The sequence below is a fragment of the Geotrypetes seraphini genome, chromosome 11 (assembly GCF_902459505.1).
Source record: "Geotrypetes seraphini chromosome 11, aGeoSer1.1, whole genome shotgun sequence".
Classification (NCBI taxonomy): Eukaryota; Metazoa; Chordata; class Amphibia; order Gymnophiona; family Dermophiidae; genus Geotrypetes; species Geotrypetes seraphini.
Window position 1 is genome coordinate 20,037,754 of NC_047094.1, and position 22,389 is coordinate 20,060,142.

General features: G+C 42.8%; 1 protein-coding gene across 3 annotated transcripts in view; it reads left to right on the forward strand.

The window, feature by feature from the left end:
* PDPK1 (3-phosphoinositide dependent protein kinase 1) overlaps positions 1–22,389 on the forward strand; it is a 121,998-nt gene that overhangs the window by 19,864 nt on the left and 79,745 nt on the right. The window lies entirely within an intron of this gene.

Below are 22,389 nucleotides of genomic sequence, written 5' to 3' on the forward strand. Positions count from 1 at the left end.
TCAAATCCAGAAAGGCTCATAACTATTTTGGTGTAAAAAAAGACATATTTCACCCCCAGGTGCTTTATCGTGGATATGCCAGAAGAGATGTTGCTCCGAGAGTCAATGTCTCAATCTTCATAGCTATAATTAAACAACTTTACGTCAGAGAATATCCAGACTTTTTTTTCCCATGAAACAAACTTTGAGAGTTATGGAAATATAATCTCAGAATCGCATTAACATCTTGCTCAAAGTAGCTCTCTCTGTAGCTTTGGACAATGTGGTTTCTAATATATCAGTAACGTTTAATGGATCACCCATTTTTAAATTTGATTCCTCTACTTCTGAGGTAGCAGCAACTACGGTACTTTCTTGGTGGGCAAATAGTATATACGGTTCAAAAGTAGTATAGGCTTGAGAGAAATTTTTTAGTACTATGGAAAATTCAAAAGGCGAATGTTTAACTTAGATTTGTAATTTTCTAATTAAGAACATAAGAAAAGCCCTCACCGGATCAGACCGAGGTCCATCCAGTCCGGTGATCCGCACACGCGGCGGCCCATTTAGGTACTCCTGATTGGAGACCCAGATATACTATAGCCCTCAATACAATTTGCAAGAAGGTGTGCATCCAACTTGCGCTTGAATCCCAGAACAGTAATCTCTGTCACAACATCCTCCGGGAGAGCATTCCAAATTCCCAGCACGCGCTGTGTAAAAAAGAACTTCCTGACATTCGTCCTGAACCTGCTGCCACTCAGTTTCAGTCTGTGACCTCTTGTCCGTGTCACATCCTAAAAAGTTAGCAATGCTTCTTCTTGGTCGATTTTATCAAATCCCTTTATTATTTTAAAAGTCTCTATTAAATCCCCTCTCAGTCTTCTCTGCTCGAGGGTAAACAATCCCAATTTCCTAAGGCGATCTTTGTAGCTCAAATTCTCCAATCCCTTGACAAGTTTTGTGGCTCTCCTCTGTACCCTTTCCAGCAGAATTATATCTTTCTTGAGGTATGGAGACCAGTGTTGGACACAGTATTCCAATTGCGGTCTGACCATTGCTCTATAAAGTGGCATTATTACATCTTCCGATCTACTCGTGATCCCCTTCTTAATCATGCCCAACATCCTGTTTGGTTTCTTCGCCGCCGCCGCACATTGTGCCGAAGGCTTTAGGGTTCTGTCAATCAGTACCCCCAAATCCCTTTCTTGTTCGCATTTTGCCAATGTCACCCCCAACATCTTATACTCGTGTTCTTTGTTTTTTTTTCCTAGATGCATCACCTTGCATTTGTTTATGTTAAAATTCATCTGCCACTTTGTTGCCCATGCTTCTAGCTTGTTCAGATCCTTCTGGAGTTCCTCGCAGTCCCTTTGAGAGTCAACAGCCCGACATAGTTTTGTATCGTCTGCAAACTTTATTATATTGCAAGTTGTTTCCTCTTCCAGATCGTTTATAAAAATATTGAACAAGATAGGCCCAAGAACCGAGCCCTGGGGCACTCCGCTAGTCACCCTCTCCCAGTCCGAGAATTTCCCATTTATGCTAACCCTCCAACCACTTGCCGATCCATCTGTGCACTTCTCCTCCTACTCCGTGGCTTAGTAGTTTCTTCATAAGCCTTGCATGTGGAACCTTGTCAAACGCTTTCTGGAAGTCCAAGTAAACTATGTCCACTGAATCTCCACTATCCACTTGTTTGTTCACTTTCTCAAAGAATTGTAGTAAATTTGTCAAACATGACTTCCCTTTCCTGAATCCGTGTTGACTAGCCCTTATTAGGTTGTGATCCTCCAAATGTTGTACAATGTTGTCTTTAATCAGTGTTTCAATTATCTTCCCAGGAACCGAAGTGAGGCTCACAGGTCGATAGTTCCCTGGATCACCTCTTGATCCTTTTTTGAAAATTGGGATAACATTTGCTATCCTCCAGTCTTCTGGTATTTGCCCGGTTCTAATTGACATATTAGCCACAGATTGTAGCAATTCACCAATTTCGACCTTAAGTTCCTTTAATACCCTCGGGTGAATTCCATCCGGTCCAGGGGATTTGTCGCTTTTCAGTTTGTCAATCTGAAAGTATATCATGTCCAACGTCACATTTACTGTTGTGAGGCTTTCTTCTATGCCTTCGGTGAATATCTTTCCTGTGTCTGGCAATGTTGAAATGTCCTCATTTGTGAAGACAGAGGCAAAGAATGAATTTAACCTATCGGCAACCTGTTTATCCTCCTTAATTGACCCTTTCTTTCCTTGATCGTCGAGAGGGCCCACTGCCTCTCTTGCTGGTTTCTTACCTTTTATATATCTAAAAAAGTGCTTGAAGTTTTTGGTTTCCTGTGCTATCTTTTCTTCATAGACTTTTTTGGCGTCTCTTACCACTTTATGACACTTTTTCTGTTCACTTTTGTGACAGTTCCAGGCCTCTGATGTTTTTTCTCGTTTCCATTTTTTAAACGAGTTCCTCTTCTCCCTCACTGCTTCTTTCACCTCTTTTGATAACCACGCTGGTTCTCCTTTGTTCTTCTTTCGCCTTCCTTTGGATATCTTCGGTATGTGAAGATTCTGTGCTTCTGTGATGGTGTTTTTCAGCAGAGACCATGCTTGATCAACTGTTTGGATTTCTGCTTTGTTCTTCTTGAGCCGTTTTCTAACCATGGATCTCATGCTGTCATAATTGCCTTTTTTGAAGTTAAAGGTCGTGGCTTTATTCTTGATTGGTTTCCCCTTTCCAATGCTAATGGTAAAATAGATCATATTGTGATCACTTGTCCCTATCGGGGCCTTAACTTTTACATCAGTCGCTCTTCCTGAAATTCCATTTATGACCAAGTCCAGGACTGCATTTCCTCTTGCCGGTTCTCCTACCATTTGTTCCATGAAGCAATCTCCTATCATTTCCAGGAATTTTATCTCCCTGCCGCAGTTTGACGTTCCCAAATTCCAGTTAGTCCCCGGAAAGTTAAAGTCTCCCATGATCGTCACATTGCCTGATTTGCATCCACGATTAATTCCCCCTGCTCCATCTATGATCCTGGTGATCCTGCTGGCCACATCCTTGACTCTTGCACCAGGCAGGCAGGTGACTAATCTATCCCTTCTTCCTCCTGCAATGTGGCTGGCCACATTTCTTATTATGGAATCTCCTACTATAATCCCAATCTTCTCTAGTTGGAGGATCCTCGGGGGTCTTAAGTCTGTATCCTCAGCGTAAGTCATGTTTTCTTTCATCTGTGTCTCGTCCCCAGTTGGTCTATCGTCTCTGCTGATTGGATTGTTGTCTCTTTCTGCATCAATTGTTCCATCCTCCTTGGTTGATCGGTTGCTGATCTCAAGCCCTGGGGTCTCCACAATCTGCTGGTGGGCATCTTCGATGTATTTTTCCAATTCTTCAATCCCTTCACTAGAGCTGGACTCCACATTCAACCTCTCCTGCGTGCGATTTTCCTCTTTAATAATGAGAAGTTCTTCTAGTTCCTTCACCATTCCCTCCAGCAGCCAGACTTGCTGTTTCAGGCTTTCCAGCTCCCTGCATCGACTGCAAATGTATGCCATAGTCCCAGAGGGGAGGTATTCACACATACTGCAGCCGGTACAGAAGACTGGAAAGCTCATCTTCTGGATTCCGTGTGCGCTCATAACCTCCTCATGACCCAAGGACTTGGGATCAATTAATTTGTTGGCCTTGCTTCCTGGCTCTTTCTTAAGCCGTCTTCGCAAAGGCGCTCTGAACGGCCGCGCGCCGTTGGCCCTCTCCCTTATAAGGGTGAGCCGAGTCACGCTGTTGCTGACGCGCTATTTAGGATTATTTTGTCTTTAACCAGTCTATTAGTTAAAGCCTGCAGATCTTCCACATTGTCTTTAACCCTTTTCATTTCTGAGGCAAATTCTTTAGTAATATTCAAGGATTTCTCCAGACCATCAACAGTACTCGCAAGGTTGGCTACTTCCTGGAAAAACCTGGCAACAGAAGAGTTCAGCCTCTTGAGAGCCTCCCAAATGCTTTTGAGGGTCACCATTGTAGGTCTCGTTTAGAGCTAGTATCCATACTTGCTCCCAGAGTTCCCTGCTCCACTCAAACTCTCACGGGTCCAGCCCCTTGAAATGGGGTCTCCCCTATGAAGATCTCTGCATGGGAAGATCTCTGCATGGGACTCCTTCAACTGGACCGCGAATGGGGCAGGGTGCTGTGGCAGAACAGCCTGTGGAGGAGAGAGGGACATCTCCAACTCAGAGTCTCCGGCAACTCTTCCCGCTGGAGGCAGCTTGGACTGTCCTTCAGCAAATCCTCGAGGACTGGTGGTGGCGTCGGGGAAATCCAAAATGGAACGTTGAGCAGGGGTAGATGCCCTCACCGTGAAGGGTTTGTGATGGACCCTACCCTTTCGCTTTGAATGCGACATAGCTGAGAAGCACAAAAGGTAAATTTTTAACACTGCTGGATTTGAGTGTTAAAAGCACGCCTGCACCTTGCTGCCGCTATCTTAGCCCCTCCTCCCTCCAGAAATCAGCAATTTACATTTTTTATTATATGCAGGTACCATCATAGCTGTGTGTGTGGGGAGGGGGTTGATAGGGGGGGAAGGTTTTTTTGGGTACCTGGGGCAGTGGAAGGTTAAATGACTTGCCCAAGGTTTCAAGGTGCTATAGTGGGAATCAAGCTCGGTACCCCTCCCCCCTCGGTTCCCAGCCCACTGCAGTAACGAGTTCACCAAAATGACCTTGTCTCAGCTCATTTTCTGTCAATAAATACATTTTAGCAGTTCATGTGTTTCTGCATTAGTTTTTTGTGGTTCCTATAAAAAAGAAAAAAGTAGAACATTTTTATAAAAATCAAAGCCTTCTCAAGATGTTCCAACACGGTGGCTTTGCAGTTAAAGGTAGAAGAATACAAATCAGTAATAGTGAGGTTTGAGGTGTTGTCCTTAAGTTTGACTAGTCTTTTGATTATGATAGTATAGGAGGTTCTTTACCTGCTGATTCTGTTGCCATTAATGAGAGGGCAGGGACAGAAATGTGACTTGGGGTGTGCTGCTTTTCTGCTCAGGTACATGCAGTACTATTGCTGCCATGTTACGAGAAATAATTATAGTCTGCTGCAAGGTTAATGCTGCTGTTTGTGCTGGCTAGATGTAAATAAATAGGATTTCTGCATTCCCATTGGACAGAATTCTATTTTAGCAAGCCTCTAATTGCTATTCCCAGTAGCAGTCCTGACAGGAAATGTTTTACATTTGGAGACAAATGTCATTTGTTGAAGACATAATGTTCCAGGTTTCCTTTGCATGGAGTAACCCCTGGAAGCTGAGGGCTTATTTAAACTAATTGGTAGCTGTAGTAATACATGGAGGTGGGATACTTGTAGCTTTTGACCAGAAAGGATGGTGACAATTTGCCTATAATGTTAGCTTTTTGGCAATTGTGTCTAAACTGCTTTCAGACTGGAATGCTCTCCTGTTTCTCCTTAGAATGCAGCAGATAGGGGGACATGGCCAGCGCATCTTCTGATCTGGGGGTGGTGGCAGTGTTAAGGCCATTGATTGTAATGGGTGCAGTGTGATTATGCCAGTCAGGCCTTGTTGCGTTCTCTGCAGGAGGGACCGCTTAACTACTAAGGCAAGCTTTATGCTGTGGAAATGGTTTTAAAAGGCAGGCTTTCTTTATCAAGTGGCAGTAACTTTGTTTTATATTAGGAGAAATCTATTATAAACTGTATACTGAACATTCTTCACGTTGCTGAGCTTTGAAAGTTTTTGTTTTTTAGATTTATCCTTAGTGTTGGCCTTTTCTTCATATTTATTACTACTTACTATATAACCTATTTCTTTTGACATTGGAGCTATAGTATAGCAGTCATGTCTATGCAAGGAAGCCTTAAATCAGTTGGCGCCTAAGGAAATGGTGCCTACCACATGTCAGTCAAATTGAGGCGCTACTTAAATCGAATTAAGCTCCAGTAGGTGTGTACAACTTAGGTGCTGTTATATTAGGACAGGGTATTCCTGGCCTAAAATATTGGTGCCTAACCACACCTATTTTTCATGTAGGCATCTTGGTCTAGGCACTGGTAGACACCATGACGATTTCCGCGCGGAACTTAAATTGTTTTTAACTGTTTTTTAAATGGCATTTTCAATTATTATGTCAGTTAAGCCAATTAAAATTTTAGGTTCAGCGCAGAAACCAGCAATGCGCTTCCTCCAGGAACAGAAAAATACCATATCTGAATGTATACTGTTTTGATTTGGACTTTCAGGCAATATAAGAAATTTTAAATTAAAAAAAAGTATACGTCTGGAAAATAAATGCCATTAGTACTCGGTAGAGCTACTATTTTTAGGTGGAAAAGGTTTGTCTGACGCATATGGGGACAGACTTAAAGATCTCACTCTGTATACAGTATACCCCCGCGAATTTGCGGTTCCGACTTCACAGGCTCAGTCATTTGCGGGGGGGTTTTCTGTGCATGTTTTTAAACTACAATGACTCCAGAGAAAGTCCCAGGGCTTACAGGAGACACAGACTAACAGCCAATTACAGACCAGAAAGTGTGCCAAAATTCTTTCTGGCTCAGTTTTTGAGAGGTCGGCGGTTCCTAGCGTTACCAACCGGGATGCGAATGAATCGTGTCGCATGGCCAGTTCTGTCTTTTCTTTCTAATGTTGTTATAGCTGCCCGTGGCTATGGCTTCCTCATCTGTATGTAAACCAACCCCCAGCACTGTTCTGCAGCCCTCTCCTGCCACCAGTCCCCGCATCCAATACAGTATTTGCGGTTTTTGGAAATTCACAGGTGCTCCAGGAACGTAGCCACCGTGAATTTTGGGGGAGTACTGTACTTTGGAGGATAGGCGGGAGAGGGGAGATATGATAGAGACGTTTAAATACCTACATAATGTAAATGTGCATGAGTCGAGAGGGCATAGGATGAAGTTAAGAGGTGATAGGCTCCAGAGTAATCTGAGGAAATACTTTTTTTATGGACAGGGTGGTAGATGCATGGAACAGTCTCCCAGAAGAGGTGCTGAAAACAGAGACTATGTCTGAATTCAAAAGGGCCTGGGGTAGGCACTTGGGATCTCTCAGAGAGAGAAAGAAACATAGAATCATAGAAAATGACAGCAGAAAAGGGCCTCAGCCAATCAAGTCTGCCCACTCTAATGACCCATCCCCCAACTTCACCCCCAAGAGATCCCACATGCCTATCCCATCTTCTCTTAAAATCTGGTATGCTGCTGGCCTCGATAACCTGCAGTGGAAGTTCATTCCAATGATCAACCACCCTTTCAGTGAAGAAATACTTCCTGATGTCACCGTGAAATTTCCCACCCCTGATTTTCAGCAGATGCCCTCTTGTGGCCGTGAGACCTTTAAGAAAGAAGATATCATCTTCCACCTCGATACGGCCCGTGATATATTTAAACATCTCAATCATGTCTCCTCTCTGATTGAGACGTTTATATATAAAGATAATGGTTACTGCGGATGGGCAGACTAGATGGGCCATTTAAGGAGGTGGAATTAACACAGGAAAAATGCAGACTGCCTAGTCCTGATTTTCATCATAAAGTATCTATTCCTAGAAAAATGAATTGCAGACTTAAATGTAAGGCACTATGCCGGGTGGGGGGGCATTCATCAATGGGCACTAAGCGATTTAGGGCCTCTTCTAGCAAACTGCGCTAGCAGTTTTTAGCGCGGTGGCCCACTTTGCTCCCGACGCTCATTTAGTTCCTATGAGCGTCGGAAGCAGCACGGACCTTCAGCACGGCTCCCTGCACTAAAAACTTCTAGCGCAGTTTGATAGAAGACGCCCTTAGTGTGTGCTAACAATTAGTGCATGCTAAATGCTAAGATGCCTATCTAATATAATAAAACGCTAAGCGCACATGCGCACTCTACCACCGTATTGCCTGATCTGTAGTTCCATGGTCAGCAGAGTGCGCATGCGCGCATACAAGGGTCTCTCACTCCGTCTAACATAGCGGTCTCGGCAAACTGGCCGGCAGCGCTGGACTCCCTGCCCTCCACCTCTGAAGCTGCGGTGTCGTCTCCTCTCAGGAGCCTGAACTAGCGTCGGAGAAGGCTTCCGACGCTGGCACTTTTAAACTTGAAAAAAATCCTTTGGCCGCGGTAAGCCAGCCCACGGGAAGGGAAGGGGGGGCTGAAAAAGAACATGACTCCAGCTACTGGAACGCAGGCTACACCGCAGGAAGGGGAGGGGCCGAACGGAGCAGGCCAGATTGTTAAGAGAAGGGAGGGGCCGAACGGAGCAGGACAGCTCGCAGTAAGAGAAGGGAATGGGGGTGGGGGAAAATGCTGCTATTGCTTCACAGGGACCTGGAGGGGAAGGGAAATACCGCTACTGCTTCTGCAAAGGAAAGTGGGGGGGCAGAGAAGAGAATGGGGGGGAATGCTGCTACTACTTCACAGGGACCTGGAGGGGAAGGGAAATACTCCTGCTGCTTCTGCAAAGGAAAGTGGGGGGGGGGAGAAGGGAATGGGGGGTGGGGGAAAATGCTGCTACTACTTCACAGGGACCTGGAGGGGAAGGGAAATACCGCTGCTGCTTCTGCAAAGGAAAGCGGGGGGGGGGGAGGGGGAAGGAGGAAAATGCTGTTGCTGCTGCACAGGGAAAAGGAGGGAAATAATGACAGACAGGCAGCGGGAGGGAGGGAGACAGAAAGAAAGGAAGAAAGACACAGGGGCAGGGAGAGGGACAGAATGACAGACAGAGAATGGTGGTCAGGGAGAGTAAGAGACAGCGGGAGGGAAAGAGACAGAAAGACAGACAGACATATATGCTAGCACCCGTTAATGTAACGGGCTTAATGACTAGTATGGATATAATGGCTATAGCGTTTAGCACCTGTTGATGAATTTCCCCCTATATATTTGTGTATGTGCCTCATTTCCGTTGAAACTCATTTAAATTTTCCCAAGTGAATCCTTTGGAGGGGGAGGTGTTTTGTTTTGTTTTTCCTTTTTGTTTATATTTTAAAGCAAACGGCATATTCAAACTAATTTGTATGATTAGTCAAGGAATAAAATAAGTCAGTGCAATGCATATCAGTCCACAAATGGATGAGAAGATCTAAGCCACAAATCTGAGAAATGTAAGATAAGAAAACACAGATGCAAAGCTGTCGCATTTTATCTTAATGTAAACTTCAACCTAGAGCAACCCTAGAGGTACGGTAGCTCTAGAGGGTATGAAGGGTTGAAAGAGCAGGAGGAGAGCAACACACTTAACAGTTCTAGAGCCCCAAAACAAAGCCAGCTATAGAAATAATAGAAAATTTATTTAATGGCACATTTACGTGGAAATTTAAGCCAAAAGTGGGCTTCCAATTGCAACACTCGACCTCAGGAAATTTGCTTCTTTATCTTTGCCATCTTAACAGCCTCAGAAAAAATTCTTAGAATTAAGAAACACAAAATCTCCTCTATTGAAAAAAAAAATTCTGTGTAGATGGAGTGCTTAAGTCCACATTTAAAACAAGAAAAAAAGTACTTCCTTTTTTGCTTATCCAAAGAATCGAGTCATAAATAGGGAGCTTATAAAAAAAAAAATACTCCATATTTGCTTTTCTTAAGTTTCAAAAGGTAGCATAAGCTCTGGGTAATAGGAGGAGCCAGGATTTGCTAGAATTATTTTTTAATAGGATGAAGATATAGTTTTAGAAAAATCTAAGGGTGAGGTGTTTAAAAAAAACAACCCCTTTTACAAAACCATAGCGCAGTTTTTAGTGCCGGCCACGGCGGTAACATCTTCAACACTCTTAGGAACTGAACATTGCCTCCTATCCCATGACTCTAATTTTCTCTGTTACCACTGTAACCGGTGCTAAAAAAATTACGGTTTTGTAAAAGGAGGGGGAATATGCAGTATCTTGCAACATTTTCTAATTTCTCTGTTGTATAAATTGGAATTGCCTCCCTCCCCCCCCCCTAAAAAAAATTTATTTTTGATTTTCCTTAATCATTATTTCTAGAATATCCCATTACTTCTTACAGTCCACCATCTTGGTCCTCAAAACTTTGGTTCGACCTAAAAAATATTATAGCAGGGTAGAGAGCTTTTTGTCATGAGTGACATTTTGAAACTCAACTATGACTTTCCTTATATGGAATAGGATATTTCAGCGTGGCTGCGATGAAACGGCTGTGCTGTTGACATAGGAGCAGGGAGAGGTGCCAGTGCATCATTAACTGGGAGGAGGCTGCACTGAATTGTCCCATTCAAGGAGCAAAGAGAGGTGCCAGTGGATCGCAGACAGGGAGGATAGAGAATAATTTTGGGGGTATGGAGGGGGTTATAGCCCAGGAGGTGCCAGATCTTTTCAGTCAGGCCGAGATTCCTGCCGCAACAGGGAGGAGAAGGGGAGGGAAGAATTTGTGAGGGGGTGTGGGGGGCATCACCAAAATTCAAAGGTGCCCTGCTGTAGCTCCCAGACCCAACGAATCTTTGCAGCCATTTCCTTGCGGGATGACAATTCAGCATTGAAATGGCTGTGCTGAACTGGCCACGATGAATCGCCCTAGGCCCCTCCATATACAAATTCTTCTTATCGTTCCATCACTTCGTATCTTTAGCACTACACGTACAATGAATTTCGCAGTTTCTGCCCCAACCCTTTGGAATTCATTACCCCCTGAATTAAGTGATGAAAGTTCTCTAGAAAAATTTTAAGGAAAACTTAAAACATTCCTCTTCGAAGACATGTTTAATTTTTAATTCCCCTTCCGCTTAAACATTATGAGTCCTTCTTGCCCTGGCCTTCAGATGAGATTCACCCTTTTTTTGCATTTCCCCTCCATGGCTTGCTTTACTATTTTAAGATGGATTTCCTACCTCTAACCCTATTGTTCCATTTAGTCCTGTTGGTCTGATGTTTATCACCCTGTTTAATGATTTTATTATGTAAAGCTGCTTAGAAGTATGATAGGCGGTATATCAAATTTTTATTTAACTTGAAACTTAAACACTTTTCAGACCTACTACCAGGCCTGTGGAGTCAGAGTTGGAGTCGGAAACAATTTTGGGTACCTGGAGTCGGAGTCGTGGTTATCGGAAACTGAGGAGTCGGAGTCAAAGGATTTATGTGCCGACTCCACAGCTCTGCCTACTATGTAGACATTCTGAAGGTAGAAAGGATGTCTGCTCTTCTTTGTCTACAAATCACTATTCTCAGCGATGTTAAACTTGAACAAGTCACAGACTTCTATTGTGCTGCTCCAAGTCTACTCCTTTCAACTGTTGGCTTGTTCTCCCTGCCCTTGCCGTGTTGGTTGATTTTGGTCGCTCTTTCACCCTCGGATGAGGGGTAAAGACTGTGTATGTCACTTGTTGATTATTATTTTTTGCATGTTTAGCACAATTTTTGGTGCACTAGTACACTTGCAATCACTTGTGGGTGAGCCTGAGGAGGTTTCACAGTTTATGCCCGCATGGGCACACTGATGTGGCAGCTGGTGCATCAGGGGTCATGTAATCCTCGTTGTGCGCTGTGTGACTGAGGACTCCCCGCTTATCACATATTACTTTAGACCTTTACATTGACTGATATATTCTGTTATTTCTCGTGGCTGCAGTGTCTCTCCCCCGCATCCTTTTTGTAGGGTTAGGGAAGATTGGTCTTTTTCCTGTTTGGATTTCTTCCCCCTTTTTTGAGTTTTTGCGATATTGTTCCAAGTCTACATCCAACAGTGACACGTCTCATTTGAGCATAGTTTTAGTTTATTCACATGCTTTATACAACTTGCTGGACTACTGCTACTTTTCCAGTAACTTTTGTCCTTGTAAGCTTTCTACACCACTCAGGATTTTGTAGACTTCAATCATCTCTCCTCTCAGCCGTCTTTGTCAAGCTGAAGAACTCTAACCTCTTTAGTCTTTCTTCATACGAGAGAAGTTCCATCCCCTTTGTCATCTTGGTCACGCTTCTTTGAACCTTTTCTAGTTCCGCTATATCTCTTTTGAGAAAAGGCAACCGGAATTGAACGCAAATCTAAAATAGCTCCTCTGGTTGTTGGCTCTTGGACTAGTTGCACCAAGAAGCAGTCATTTAAGATGTCTAGGAATTTTACCTCCTTAGCACTCCCTAATGTAACATTTATCCAATTAATGTTAAGGTAATTAAAATCACCCATTATTATACTGTTGCCCAATTTGTCAGTTTTCCTACTCTCTGAAAACATGTCTTCATCTGTCTGCTTATTCTGTCCTGAGGGATGCTAGTATAACCCTACCTGCATATTCCATCCCTTTACACAGAGAAGTATTCAGATGATTCCAAATCTGTTTGACTTGAAAAGCAAAAGATGATTCCAGTTCCTTCCTTGTCATCAGCAGCGATTTGTTGATTTGGATGCCAATGCTAGGAAAATTAGATCGTTTCAAAATCCGTTTGTGATGTTGCTGATGTTCCAAGTCAAATTCAAATTGAAATTATTGACCTTCAGGCAAATGAACATACTAAAGATAAATATAAGGAAGGAAACTTGATTGATTTGTTGTTTTTTGTTGTTGGTGGTGGTTTTTTGTTTTTTTTATACATTTTTGAATTCTGAGCAGTTTCCAAATTTGAAGAAATTTGCTTCTAAATTTATTTCCATTTTTGGGACAATGTATCTTTGCGAACAAACTTTTTCCCGAATGAAATTTATCAAGTTAAAATACAGGGCAAATTTATCTGAACATTTGAAGTCGCTACTTGTAATTAGTGTTTCAAAATTTGAACCTCGGTTTAATAAGGTTTTAAAAACACAAAAACAGTTCCATCATTCACATTATTGGTTTTATTATAATTTGTGATGAAAATATGAGAATTTGCTGGTAGTATTCGTCGTCATTAATATATGATAATTTAATCTCACATAACTGTAATTAGTTTATAAAATTTTCTGCTTTCAATAAAACTCATATCTAGAGTTGTTGGGTTTTTTGTTTACTATAGCCTGCTGAAAAGTGCTGAAGTACACAATGTGGCCCTCGTGGGGAAAGGTTTGGAGACTCTCACATCCTATATCATTTTTGATTGAAAAGTTTGGAGACCCCTGATTTAGGGGAAAATTCATCAAGGTGCATTAAAAGATCACTTCTTTTTTTTTTAACCGCACCTTGATTCACCACCGGATTTAGCAACTGGTGGGATCTCAGTACCCCAAGTTTATAAATCCTATTTTAAAAGAATAATGCTGCTTGTGAGCCACCATACAAGCAGAATTTATTCCTGCAGCCTAGGAGCTGAGCTGCAAAGTCCTGGCCCTATGCTTCTGGGCCAGTAGGGTAGGATAGTCAAAACCAAAAAACACCCTGCAAACTTAATGCACAAAAAGTACCAATTTTACCCATTTTAACAGTGGAGGTGGGCTTCAGAGACCTAAAAAATCAGGCAGTTGACTGCTAGTTGTTATTGCAGGTCAATATCTCAATCATTGGCCCAGACTCCAGTAGAAAATTTTTTATAAGTTATAAATCACCCCAATAGGCTTCGTCAGGGGATAATATTCAGCAGTACAGAGCACAACTTGCTACCTAGCTTAGAATTTTTTCAAAATGGCACCATCGGGTTTCACCAAGCAGTGCCATTCATTTTCAGCGGCGTTTATAAAAATAAGTGCTTTTATTGAAACCTATAGGCACTATCTTTCTTTGTTGAAATTTAAAAATTTTAAATGTTTAAAATTAAGTTAAATATATAGATAAAAAAATATCAAAACGATTTATAACTTATAAAAAATTTTCTACTGGAGTTTGGGCCGATGATTGAGATATTGACATGCAATAACAACTGCCTGGTTTTTAGGTCTCTGAGGCCCACCTCCATTGGTAAAATTGGTACTTTTTATGCAATAAGTTTGCAGGGTGTGTTTTGGTTTTGACTGTTTATTCTAGTACCCGATTTTGTACCAGTAGAGAAGGATCCCATCCTGCTCACCCCCCTCCCCACATGGACTACATTTTGAATGTATTGGTGGTCTGGTTGGGGGGAGGGTCTTCTGTCAGGAACAAAGTCCAGTCCAGTGCCTTCAGTAAAATAGCACCCCAGTGGTAATCATGCAATGTTTTTTTTACCAGTTTTTTTCCCGGTTGGACGATTTTGTATAGTTCTTTCCGGCTTCTGTTGGGTTGGAAAGAATAACTGCAGTATCGAGTGCTTATCGCACTCATTTTGACCTGCTTTCTCATTTTGAAGTAAGTGGTGGCTATTTGATGCTGTATGTCAAGACAAAGCTATTTCTCCTTTAAAGGCTTCAATATGGTGACAGAGACTTTATATTCACATTTCTTAGTACATGCTTAATAGGTAAGGTATTTATAAGACAGATCAGAACCTCACTAACCTCCACGAGAATATTATAGCTTGCATAATGAGACTCCATTCCTGGTCCTTCTCGGTACAGATGAAATTGAATGAATCAAAAACAAAATTACTCTGGCTCGGCCCAAAATTAGAACACCTGCCCACCCTCTTCGCACTACCCTCAGGCGCTGCACTGCAGCTTGAGTTCTCAAGCAAGGTCCTTGGCATCATTATCGATTCTTCTCTCTCCCTCAATGACCACTTCAACTCCTTGGCTAAATCATGCTTTTTCAGCCTCCACATGCTGAGGAAAGCAAGATCCTATTTTCGCCAACAACATTTTGCCGTCCTTGTCCAATCCATCAACCTCTCCAAACTAGACTACTGCAATGCCATCTACTTAAGCCTATCAAAAAAAGTCTTCAAAGACTCCAGCTAATCCAGAATACTGCAGCCAAGTTGATCTTTGCAAAATGCAAGTCTGACCATGTCTCCCCACTCCTAGCCAAACTTCACTGGCTCCCAGTGATTTCTAGAATCCATTTCAAATATTCCTGCCTGGCTTTTAAGATCATTCACGGCATCCTTCCTCCCTTAATCCCACGAGTCCTGACTCTACCAGACCCGCCCAAAGATATAAACTATCCTTCCCCTCTCTACAAGGTATTCGCTATGCAGGCAAACTGGGAAAATCCCTTCTCTTCAGAATCACAGGTCTTTGGAACAACCTTACTACCCCGCTGTGGAACCTGGGCTCCCTCCAATTATTCTGCAAGCAACTGAAAACCTGGCTTTTCACTAAAATGTAATTCTATCCCCCCTTACTCTTCTCTTCTATATATATAAGTTCATGTAAACCTTTTTTTTTCCTTCTCTTCCTATATTTTAAGTTCTTGTAAACCGTGCCGAGCTCCACATCCGTGGAGATGATGTGGTATATAAACTTAAGGTTTAGTTTAGTAAGGTATTTGTAAGGTATTGTCAGACAAATGGTTTCTAAATCTCTCAAAATAAAGATCTTTGTAAAAAGTGTGCACCTGAAACACTGTGGCAGCATCTGGGTTAAGATCAGTGCTTTGCATTCATCCTCGAATCACTGATCTTAACCCAGATGTCGCCACAGTGTTTCAGAAACCAGTGAATGTTGGGTATATAAAAATCTCTGCAGACTAGAGCTGCCCAATTTCCTTTAGGCACAGTTTCTGCTTAAGCCCTTGCTTCAAGATTAAATCTCTAAGAAAAATACCTATCTTATATGTTAGTGAAGTATTCTCTTTCTATATCTTCAACACCATGTCTGTGACTGCTCTGGAGCAGCCTTACGCAAAAGGCCAAAATGGAGCAGACTTCCTTCCAAAATAGCCTTTAGTAAAGTAGGACCATTCCCTGGCTAAGAAGATGGAGTTACCATCCAGAGACGCTTAGAAGATTTACTTAACTGGAAGCCCAGTGGGACTCGTATAGAAAAACTTCATAGAATCTTCATGGCTTTGACATTCCCCCGAGTCACACAAGGGTTCCAGGTGGGAGATTTAAGCTTCTAATACTCTCCTTTCTTATGCCAGACTATTTCTGGGTATTTCTGATAAACAAGGAAAGCCACCTTATACCTGGAACTTCTATTACCATCCAAAACGGGAAACTGGGACAAAGGAAGAACAGCTTGCCCTGAAAAGACTACCCTCTCTCCCTCTGTATTTGTTGTCCTGTCCTTGGTGCTCCCTTTTCTGGTTACTGACTATGTACTTCTAACATGGACAGCTGGCTTCAGAACAACTTAACCATCAGCTGTTCTACAACTGACTGATGAAATAGCCCAGTGAAGAAACTGGAGGCCTGATAAGAAACAGCCTAGTACACAATCCTCTCGCATTGCCTTTATAAGTCAATAGGCCATCACATCATGGGTCCTTCTTGGTAAAACCACCTTAGGTGCCTTCATATATTAGGCCTGCAAAGAGGGGAACCATGATCATCATTGCAAGCTCTGAGAAACTTTAAGCACTCTAGAAGTACCTTCTGGTAAGATTTTCCTGTTGCCCCAAAAAGGAATGGTGAAGGAAATTTACCCAGACTGTTATCGTAAGAATTCCCAGAACTTGCTTTACTGGAGAGACTACCTAGAGGTCCGCGTGTCCTTTTTTCTGGAATCCTCTGGGATATGGACTCGCCCAAATCCTGATCTAGATTTTCCAGATACTCCTCATAAGTGGTAGCCTGTTTTTACTTGTGATTTTTAGGCAGTTGCTGCCTTCCCATGTCTTGGCCCCAAAAGATCCTGACACTTCCTAGAAGACTCATGTTGGTCAGAGAAATGACTTGCATAAAAGCGGTATATGAAATCCAAAGGCAAATTAGATGCACATCTCCTTACGAGAGGCATAGAGGGATATGGGTAATTAAAACTACATCAGGTGTATACCTGACTGGGCCTCCGCGTGTGCGGATCGCTGGACTCGATGGACCATGGGTCTGATCCGGAGATAGCAGTTCTTATGTTCTTATGACCCTTTAGTTTGGACCATAAAGGGAATCTGCCAAGAAAGCTATCCCTGATTCCTTGGGGATAGTGGGGTGGTCTATAAAAATGAACTGATGACCATAACGTTCAGCATTTGCAGCCCCTTGTGGGGAAAGGGCAATCTCCACAGCAACCCTAGTCAACCTAGGGGGCAGAAGGACTAACATATGAGGCTTAAACTGGAGACCTTCCACGTTTCAGTGCATAGTACTTGCTATCAAACCACTAGGCTGGCTGATGTTAGAAATTTTACTTAAAAAGGGGAAAATGAAATAGTTTACTGAGGGGAAAGAAGACTAAAGTTCATACAAGCTTCAATGAATTTTATGAAAATAAAGGGACTGTTAGTACACATTGTACTATAGAGCAAGCGGAAGGACAAAGTCCAACAAAATAAGGAACTTCATACTGCTTCATAGCTGTTCTGTAATCCAAGACTGTGGTGCAGGATATTTGCATTTTTAGTATGAAAGTATGTAAAGCAGGAATCATCCAGTCAGCGCTGAAGATACCTTTCAAGGCAACAGTCTATTGGTCTCATATTTTGAGCACAGCTAACCACAGTAAGTCTAGGTTGCATATAATCAGTGGGAAATCAGCATACTCCTTCCATTCTAGTATTTTTAAATGGAAGTTTCACCAATGAATGCTGGGTATATAAATAAAGAATACCAAGAAGTTCCAGTGATGTCAGGCCAGTAGCTGACCTCCCACAGATAGGACAGTTGTCAGCTTACTGGGAGGCCTGAACAAGGATTAGCTTGGACTACTGGGTGCTGGACATCATTCAAGCAGGGCAACAAGCTAGAATTTTATCGCCCTGTGCAGGATCTTTTTGTGAATGATCTGGCTGAAAGGCCACAAAAGACAAGCAGGGTCCAAGCCATGGTACAACGGCTTCTGGATATTCAGGCCATAGAACCTGTTCCCACCAAGGAGTCTGGCTTGGGCAGATACTCTATATACTTTCTTACCCAAGAAAGGCGCAGACTGGGGGACCAATTCTGGATCTGGTCAATGCAGTACTCAAAGTGCCTTGGTTCTGGATGGTAACTGTTCATTCAGTCATTGCGTCAGTGACGTCGGGGAGGGGGGATTTCTAGCCTCGCTGGATCCAGTGGAGGCTTACTTGCATATTCCCATATTTCTGGCTCACAGGAAGTTCCTGAAATTCCACATGCTGAAGAGATTATCAGTTCTCAGCGCTCCATTCAGTCTGGCAGTGGCACCTCACACCTTTAAAGGTAACAGTCATTGCAGCAACGCACTTGCGCAAGGCAGGGATCTAGATGCATCCTTACTTGGATAATTAGCTGATTAGAGCCCTTTCCAAAGTCATCGGTTTCAGAGCAGTGGCACAAGTTATTCAACTCCTGCAATATATGGGGTTGGTCATCTATTTCTGGAGCCATGGTGACAAAATTCTTCACCATTCCCGTCCCCATGGATAACTGCGGGAAACCATCTCCATGACATTATTTAAGGAGAGAGGGAAGAATCAGAGTATGAATGGGCACAATCACTGACCCTCAAGCCTTACATTGAAGAATGCTGGTGTAGAAGGACTGAGGTTGAGATAGACACTAAAGAATAACATAGGATCCACGGTGACGGAAATGGTGATGAATTTTGTCACCATGTCATTCTGTAGAACAGTGGTCCCCAACCCTGTCCTGGAGGACCACCAGGCCAATCGGGTTTTCAGGCTAGCTCCTAATGAATATGCACGAGAGAGATTTGCATATAATGGAAGTGACAGGCATGCATATCTGCTCCATGCATATTCATTAGGACTATCCTGAAAACCCAATTGGCCTGGTGGTCCTCCAGGCCAGGACAAGGTTGGTGACCACTGCTCTAAAGTACCTGGGGTATTGTCTGAGAAAGGCTCCATATGAGCCTTTGAAAAAGGGGTCGATGTTGGCTCTTACTGTTTTTCTAGTAGCCATCACTTCAGCAAAAAGGGTATCGGAACAGTAGGCTCTGTCATGCAGAGAGCCTTTCCTCAGGTTTATGGAGGCAAGGGTCTCGCACTATACAGTACCTTCTTTTCTGTCAAAAGTAGTCTTGCCCTTCCACGTAAATTAGGAAGTCCGGCTATCTGCATTCCATTCCACAGGTTCAGAGAAAAAAAGACAGTCTTGGTGTTGCTGGATGTTAGAAGAGTTCTTCATTACCTTGAGGTGATGAATGATTTTTGTCTCTCAGATCATCCTTTTCTACTATCAAGTCCTAGCAGCCTGGGGAAGCTGGCTTCCATTTCTAGATGGATTTGTATGGCTATTTCTTCAGAGTATATAGGGTTTAGTAAGCATCCACTGATCTCTTTGAGAGTGTACTATGAGAGGTGTGGCTTCTTCATGGGCAGAGAACTGGGCAGTTCTGCCTGAGATTTGTAGACTGGCTACGTGATCCACCCAACATATTTTCACAAAATTCTATGGGGTGGATGTGGTAGCATGACACTGGGCATTGTTTTTGGGTCCTCGGTGTTAACAGCAGGCTTATCTGCCTCACCCTAGACTTGTGGCTGCTTTAGTACGTCCCACTGGTTCAAGACTCGTATGCCTTTTGCACTAGAAGGGAAGATTAGGTTCTTACCTTAATCTTCTTTCTAGTAGAAAGGCATACGAGCTTGAAGGCCCCACCTGTCGTATTTAGATTTAACCTGCTTTTCTGTCTGACATATGTGAAAAAGTCTGAAGAAGTTCTGAATGACCGGAAGATATTTCCACTGGAGGAAAGGTTTTAGATCTGTCTCTTCAATATTAAAAAAACCCCAAACAAAACACCCTCAATAAACAATAATTGTTGGCACATAGGAAACTACAAAAGTCACATAAGTGTTAGTGCTGTTGCACTCGGATAGGTGGTTTTTTGTTTGTTTGCTTGCTTTTTTACTGGCAGAGCAGACTTTGTTTCATCAAGGTTCCACATGCCCCTCCTCTTACTCTTTCTCTATTCTAATGGATTTCAACTGCTTTGGGATGAACTGAGGAATATTGTGCACAGAGCAGAGAAGATGAGGCGGAGCTGAATCAAGTAGATGATGCCTTCTACACAACTCGCGATTACAAGTGAATAACCCACTGGTTCAAGACTCGTATGTCTTTCTACTAGAAAGAAGATTATCGAGTTAAGAATCTTAACTTATCAAGTCACTTTCCTGTACCATCTGAATTATAGCATTATGATTCAAAATTGTAAATTTTTAAAGAGAAATTTCTGTCATGTCAAAAATTGAGGGTTTTTGTTTTGTTTTTATTAAGGCGCACTAATCAATTTAGCATGTGCTAAATCGATTAGTGTGCCTTAGTAAAAGGACCCCGGGTGTGTTTTTGTCATGATGGTAGTTTCACCTTAATATTGAGGATCCTAAGTAGCAGGAAGCCATATTCTTACTCCTACAATACCATTTTTAATTTTCTAATCTTGCTGATAAATTTCTTCTGTTAGGGGAAACTAGCATGCCTTTTTGTGGTTGGGGGTAAGGATCAAACAAAACAAGCTCCACCCCTTTTTTGCATACATTCTTCATGCAAATCATATAAAATATTATACTATGTAATCTGTCTACTGCTTTTATCTTAGAAAAAGGTGAAATATAATTAAATTCCTAAACCAAATGAATAAAAAGTATAATGCTGGAAAACCAAATATAACAATAGACAAAACATAAAAGCTGCATTGGTAAAAGAAGTTTCAGTACAAAGAGTTACAGTCAGAGACCAGGAAAATATAGATTAAAAATTCAGAAATAGTCCCAATTTGGCACCATCGGTTTCATTAAAAAGACGTTCCAAACACATCTTTTATACATTATAGAGTACGAGTTCCAAAAGGAAACATTTTGGTTGCAGTGCAAGTATTAAGAAAACTACCAGCAGTAAATCCAAGAGATTGAGATCCTACTCAAAATATCACAACTTAAGAGTGAAACTTTGTTTTATTACATTCAAAAGACAGCCAATATAAATCTTGCACCACAGGATAACAGATTAAGGTCTAGATTCTCAAAAAGTCGCATTAAAAACTAATGGGCTGTTGTTGCAGCCATTATAGTAGAGATTTTAAAAAAGCAAGCCATTGTCCAAAAAACACTTATGCAAATGAGGTTGGCGGAGAGTGGCGAAGATTCGCTAAATTTGCATGTGTAAAACAAATCAATTTGCCGACGTCAAGCAACCCTCCAACTGATAGCGTGAGAGATGCACACTCTCTCCTGCTACCTCCCCCGGTGCCTCCGATGACCCCCGCCCTCTCTCCCTTACCTTACTTAAGATGGTTGGCCAGAGGATGCCTACTCCCTCCGGCCAGCAGGCCTGCCTCTTCAAATTGATGGGATGCACCAGGGAGGGGTCTAGGCTTTGATTGGCCCAGATTATTTAAGGCTCCTCCTATGGGAGGAGTCTTAGGAGTATGGGCCAATCAGAGCCTTAGGCTTCTTTCCAGTGCATTCCAGGATGCACTAGGAAGGGGAAGGCCTGCCATTTTGAAGACGCAGGCCTGCTGACCGGAGGGAGTAGGCATCCTCCAGTCAACCATCTAAGTAAGCTAAGGGGGAGAGGGCAGGGGTCATTGGAGGCATGGGGGGGATTTGCATAGTGGTGGGAGAGAGTGGGAATCTCTCCTGCTGTCGGGGGTTGCGGTTGCTTGGCTTCAGGAGGCAGTGGGCAGCTCTCCCACTGCCAAGGAGTGGGGTTGTCGGGGTGTCGGTTGCGTGGCAGCGGGAGAGAGTGGGCAGCTCTCCCACTGCCAAGGAGTGGGGTTGTCGGGGTGTCTGTTGCGTGGCAGTGGGAGAGAGTGGGCATCTCTCCCGCTACCGGGGGAGCAGTTGCTTGGCAGCAGGAGGGAGTGGGCCTCTCTCCAGCCGAACTTCAATTTGTGTTAAATTTTTTAAATTAATATTTTAATTTGTGTGTGTGGGGGGGGGGGCACTAGCATTGTTGGGAGATTGTGTGACGCGGCAGGAAAGAGTGGGCATCTCTGCTGCCAATCTTCAATGGGTTTTTGTTGTTGTTGTTTTTTAATTATTTTAATTTGCGTGGGGAGAAGGGTGGGGTCTGAGCTGTCAAACCTTTCTTTCCTGTCAGTGCCTGAGACAATCAGTGCTCAGGCATTGATCAGAAAGTAAGGCAATGACAGCTCAGGCCTGTCAGTAAATTTTGGCTGCAATTGTGGCACAACAAGGTTAGAGAATCACTGGGCGCTTTATAGAGAATTGCTCGGAGTGATAATTTTAATATTAATGACCTTGTTCTACATTTGCATGGCAGTATCAGAGACGGCTAGAAAACTCAGAAAAGACCTCGTTAAGCTGTATTGATGATCCGCTGCTAAAATACATGCATGCTAAATCAGCTGGAACTGGTTTAGTGAGCACATTAAAGGCAGATTTAGCTTTGAGAATCTGCCCCTAAGAGTTAAGGTGAGGAGAGTGAGGGCAGATGAGATGGAAGTATTTAGAATGAGAGGAGAAGGTAGGAAGCTAGGGTGAGAGGATCTCAGGAGCAAGGGAAAATCCACATATGTACTTTTAGGCTCCTCCCCCAGCCCAGCTAACCAATTCCCAGGTAACCAT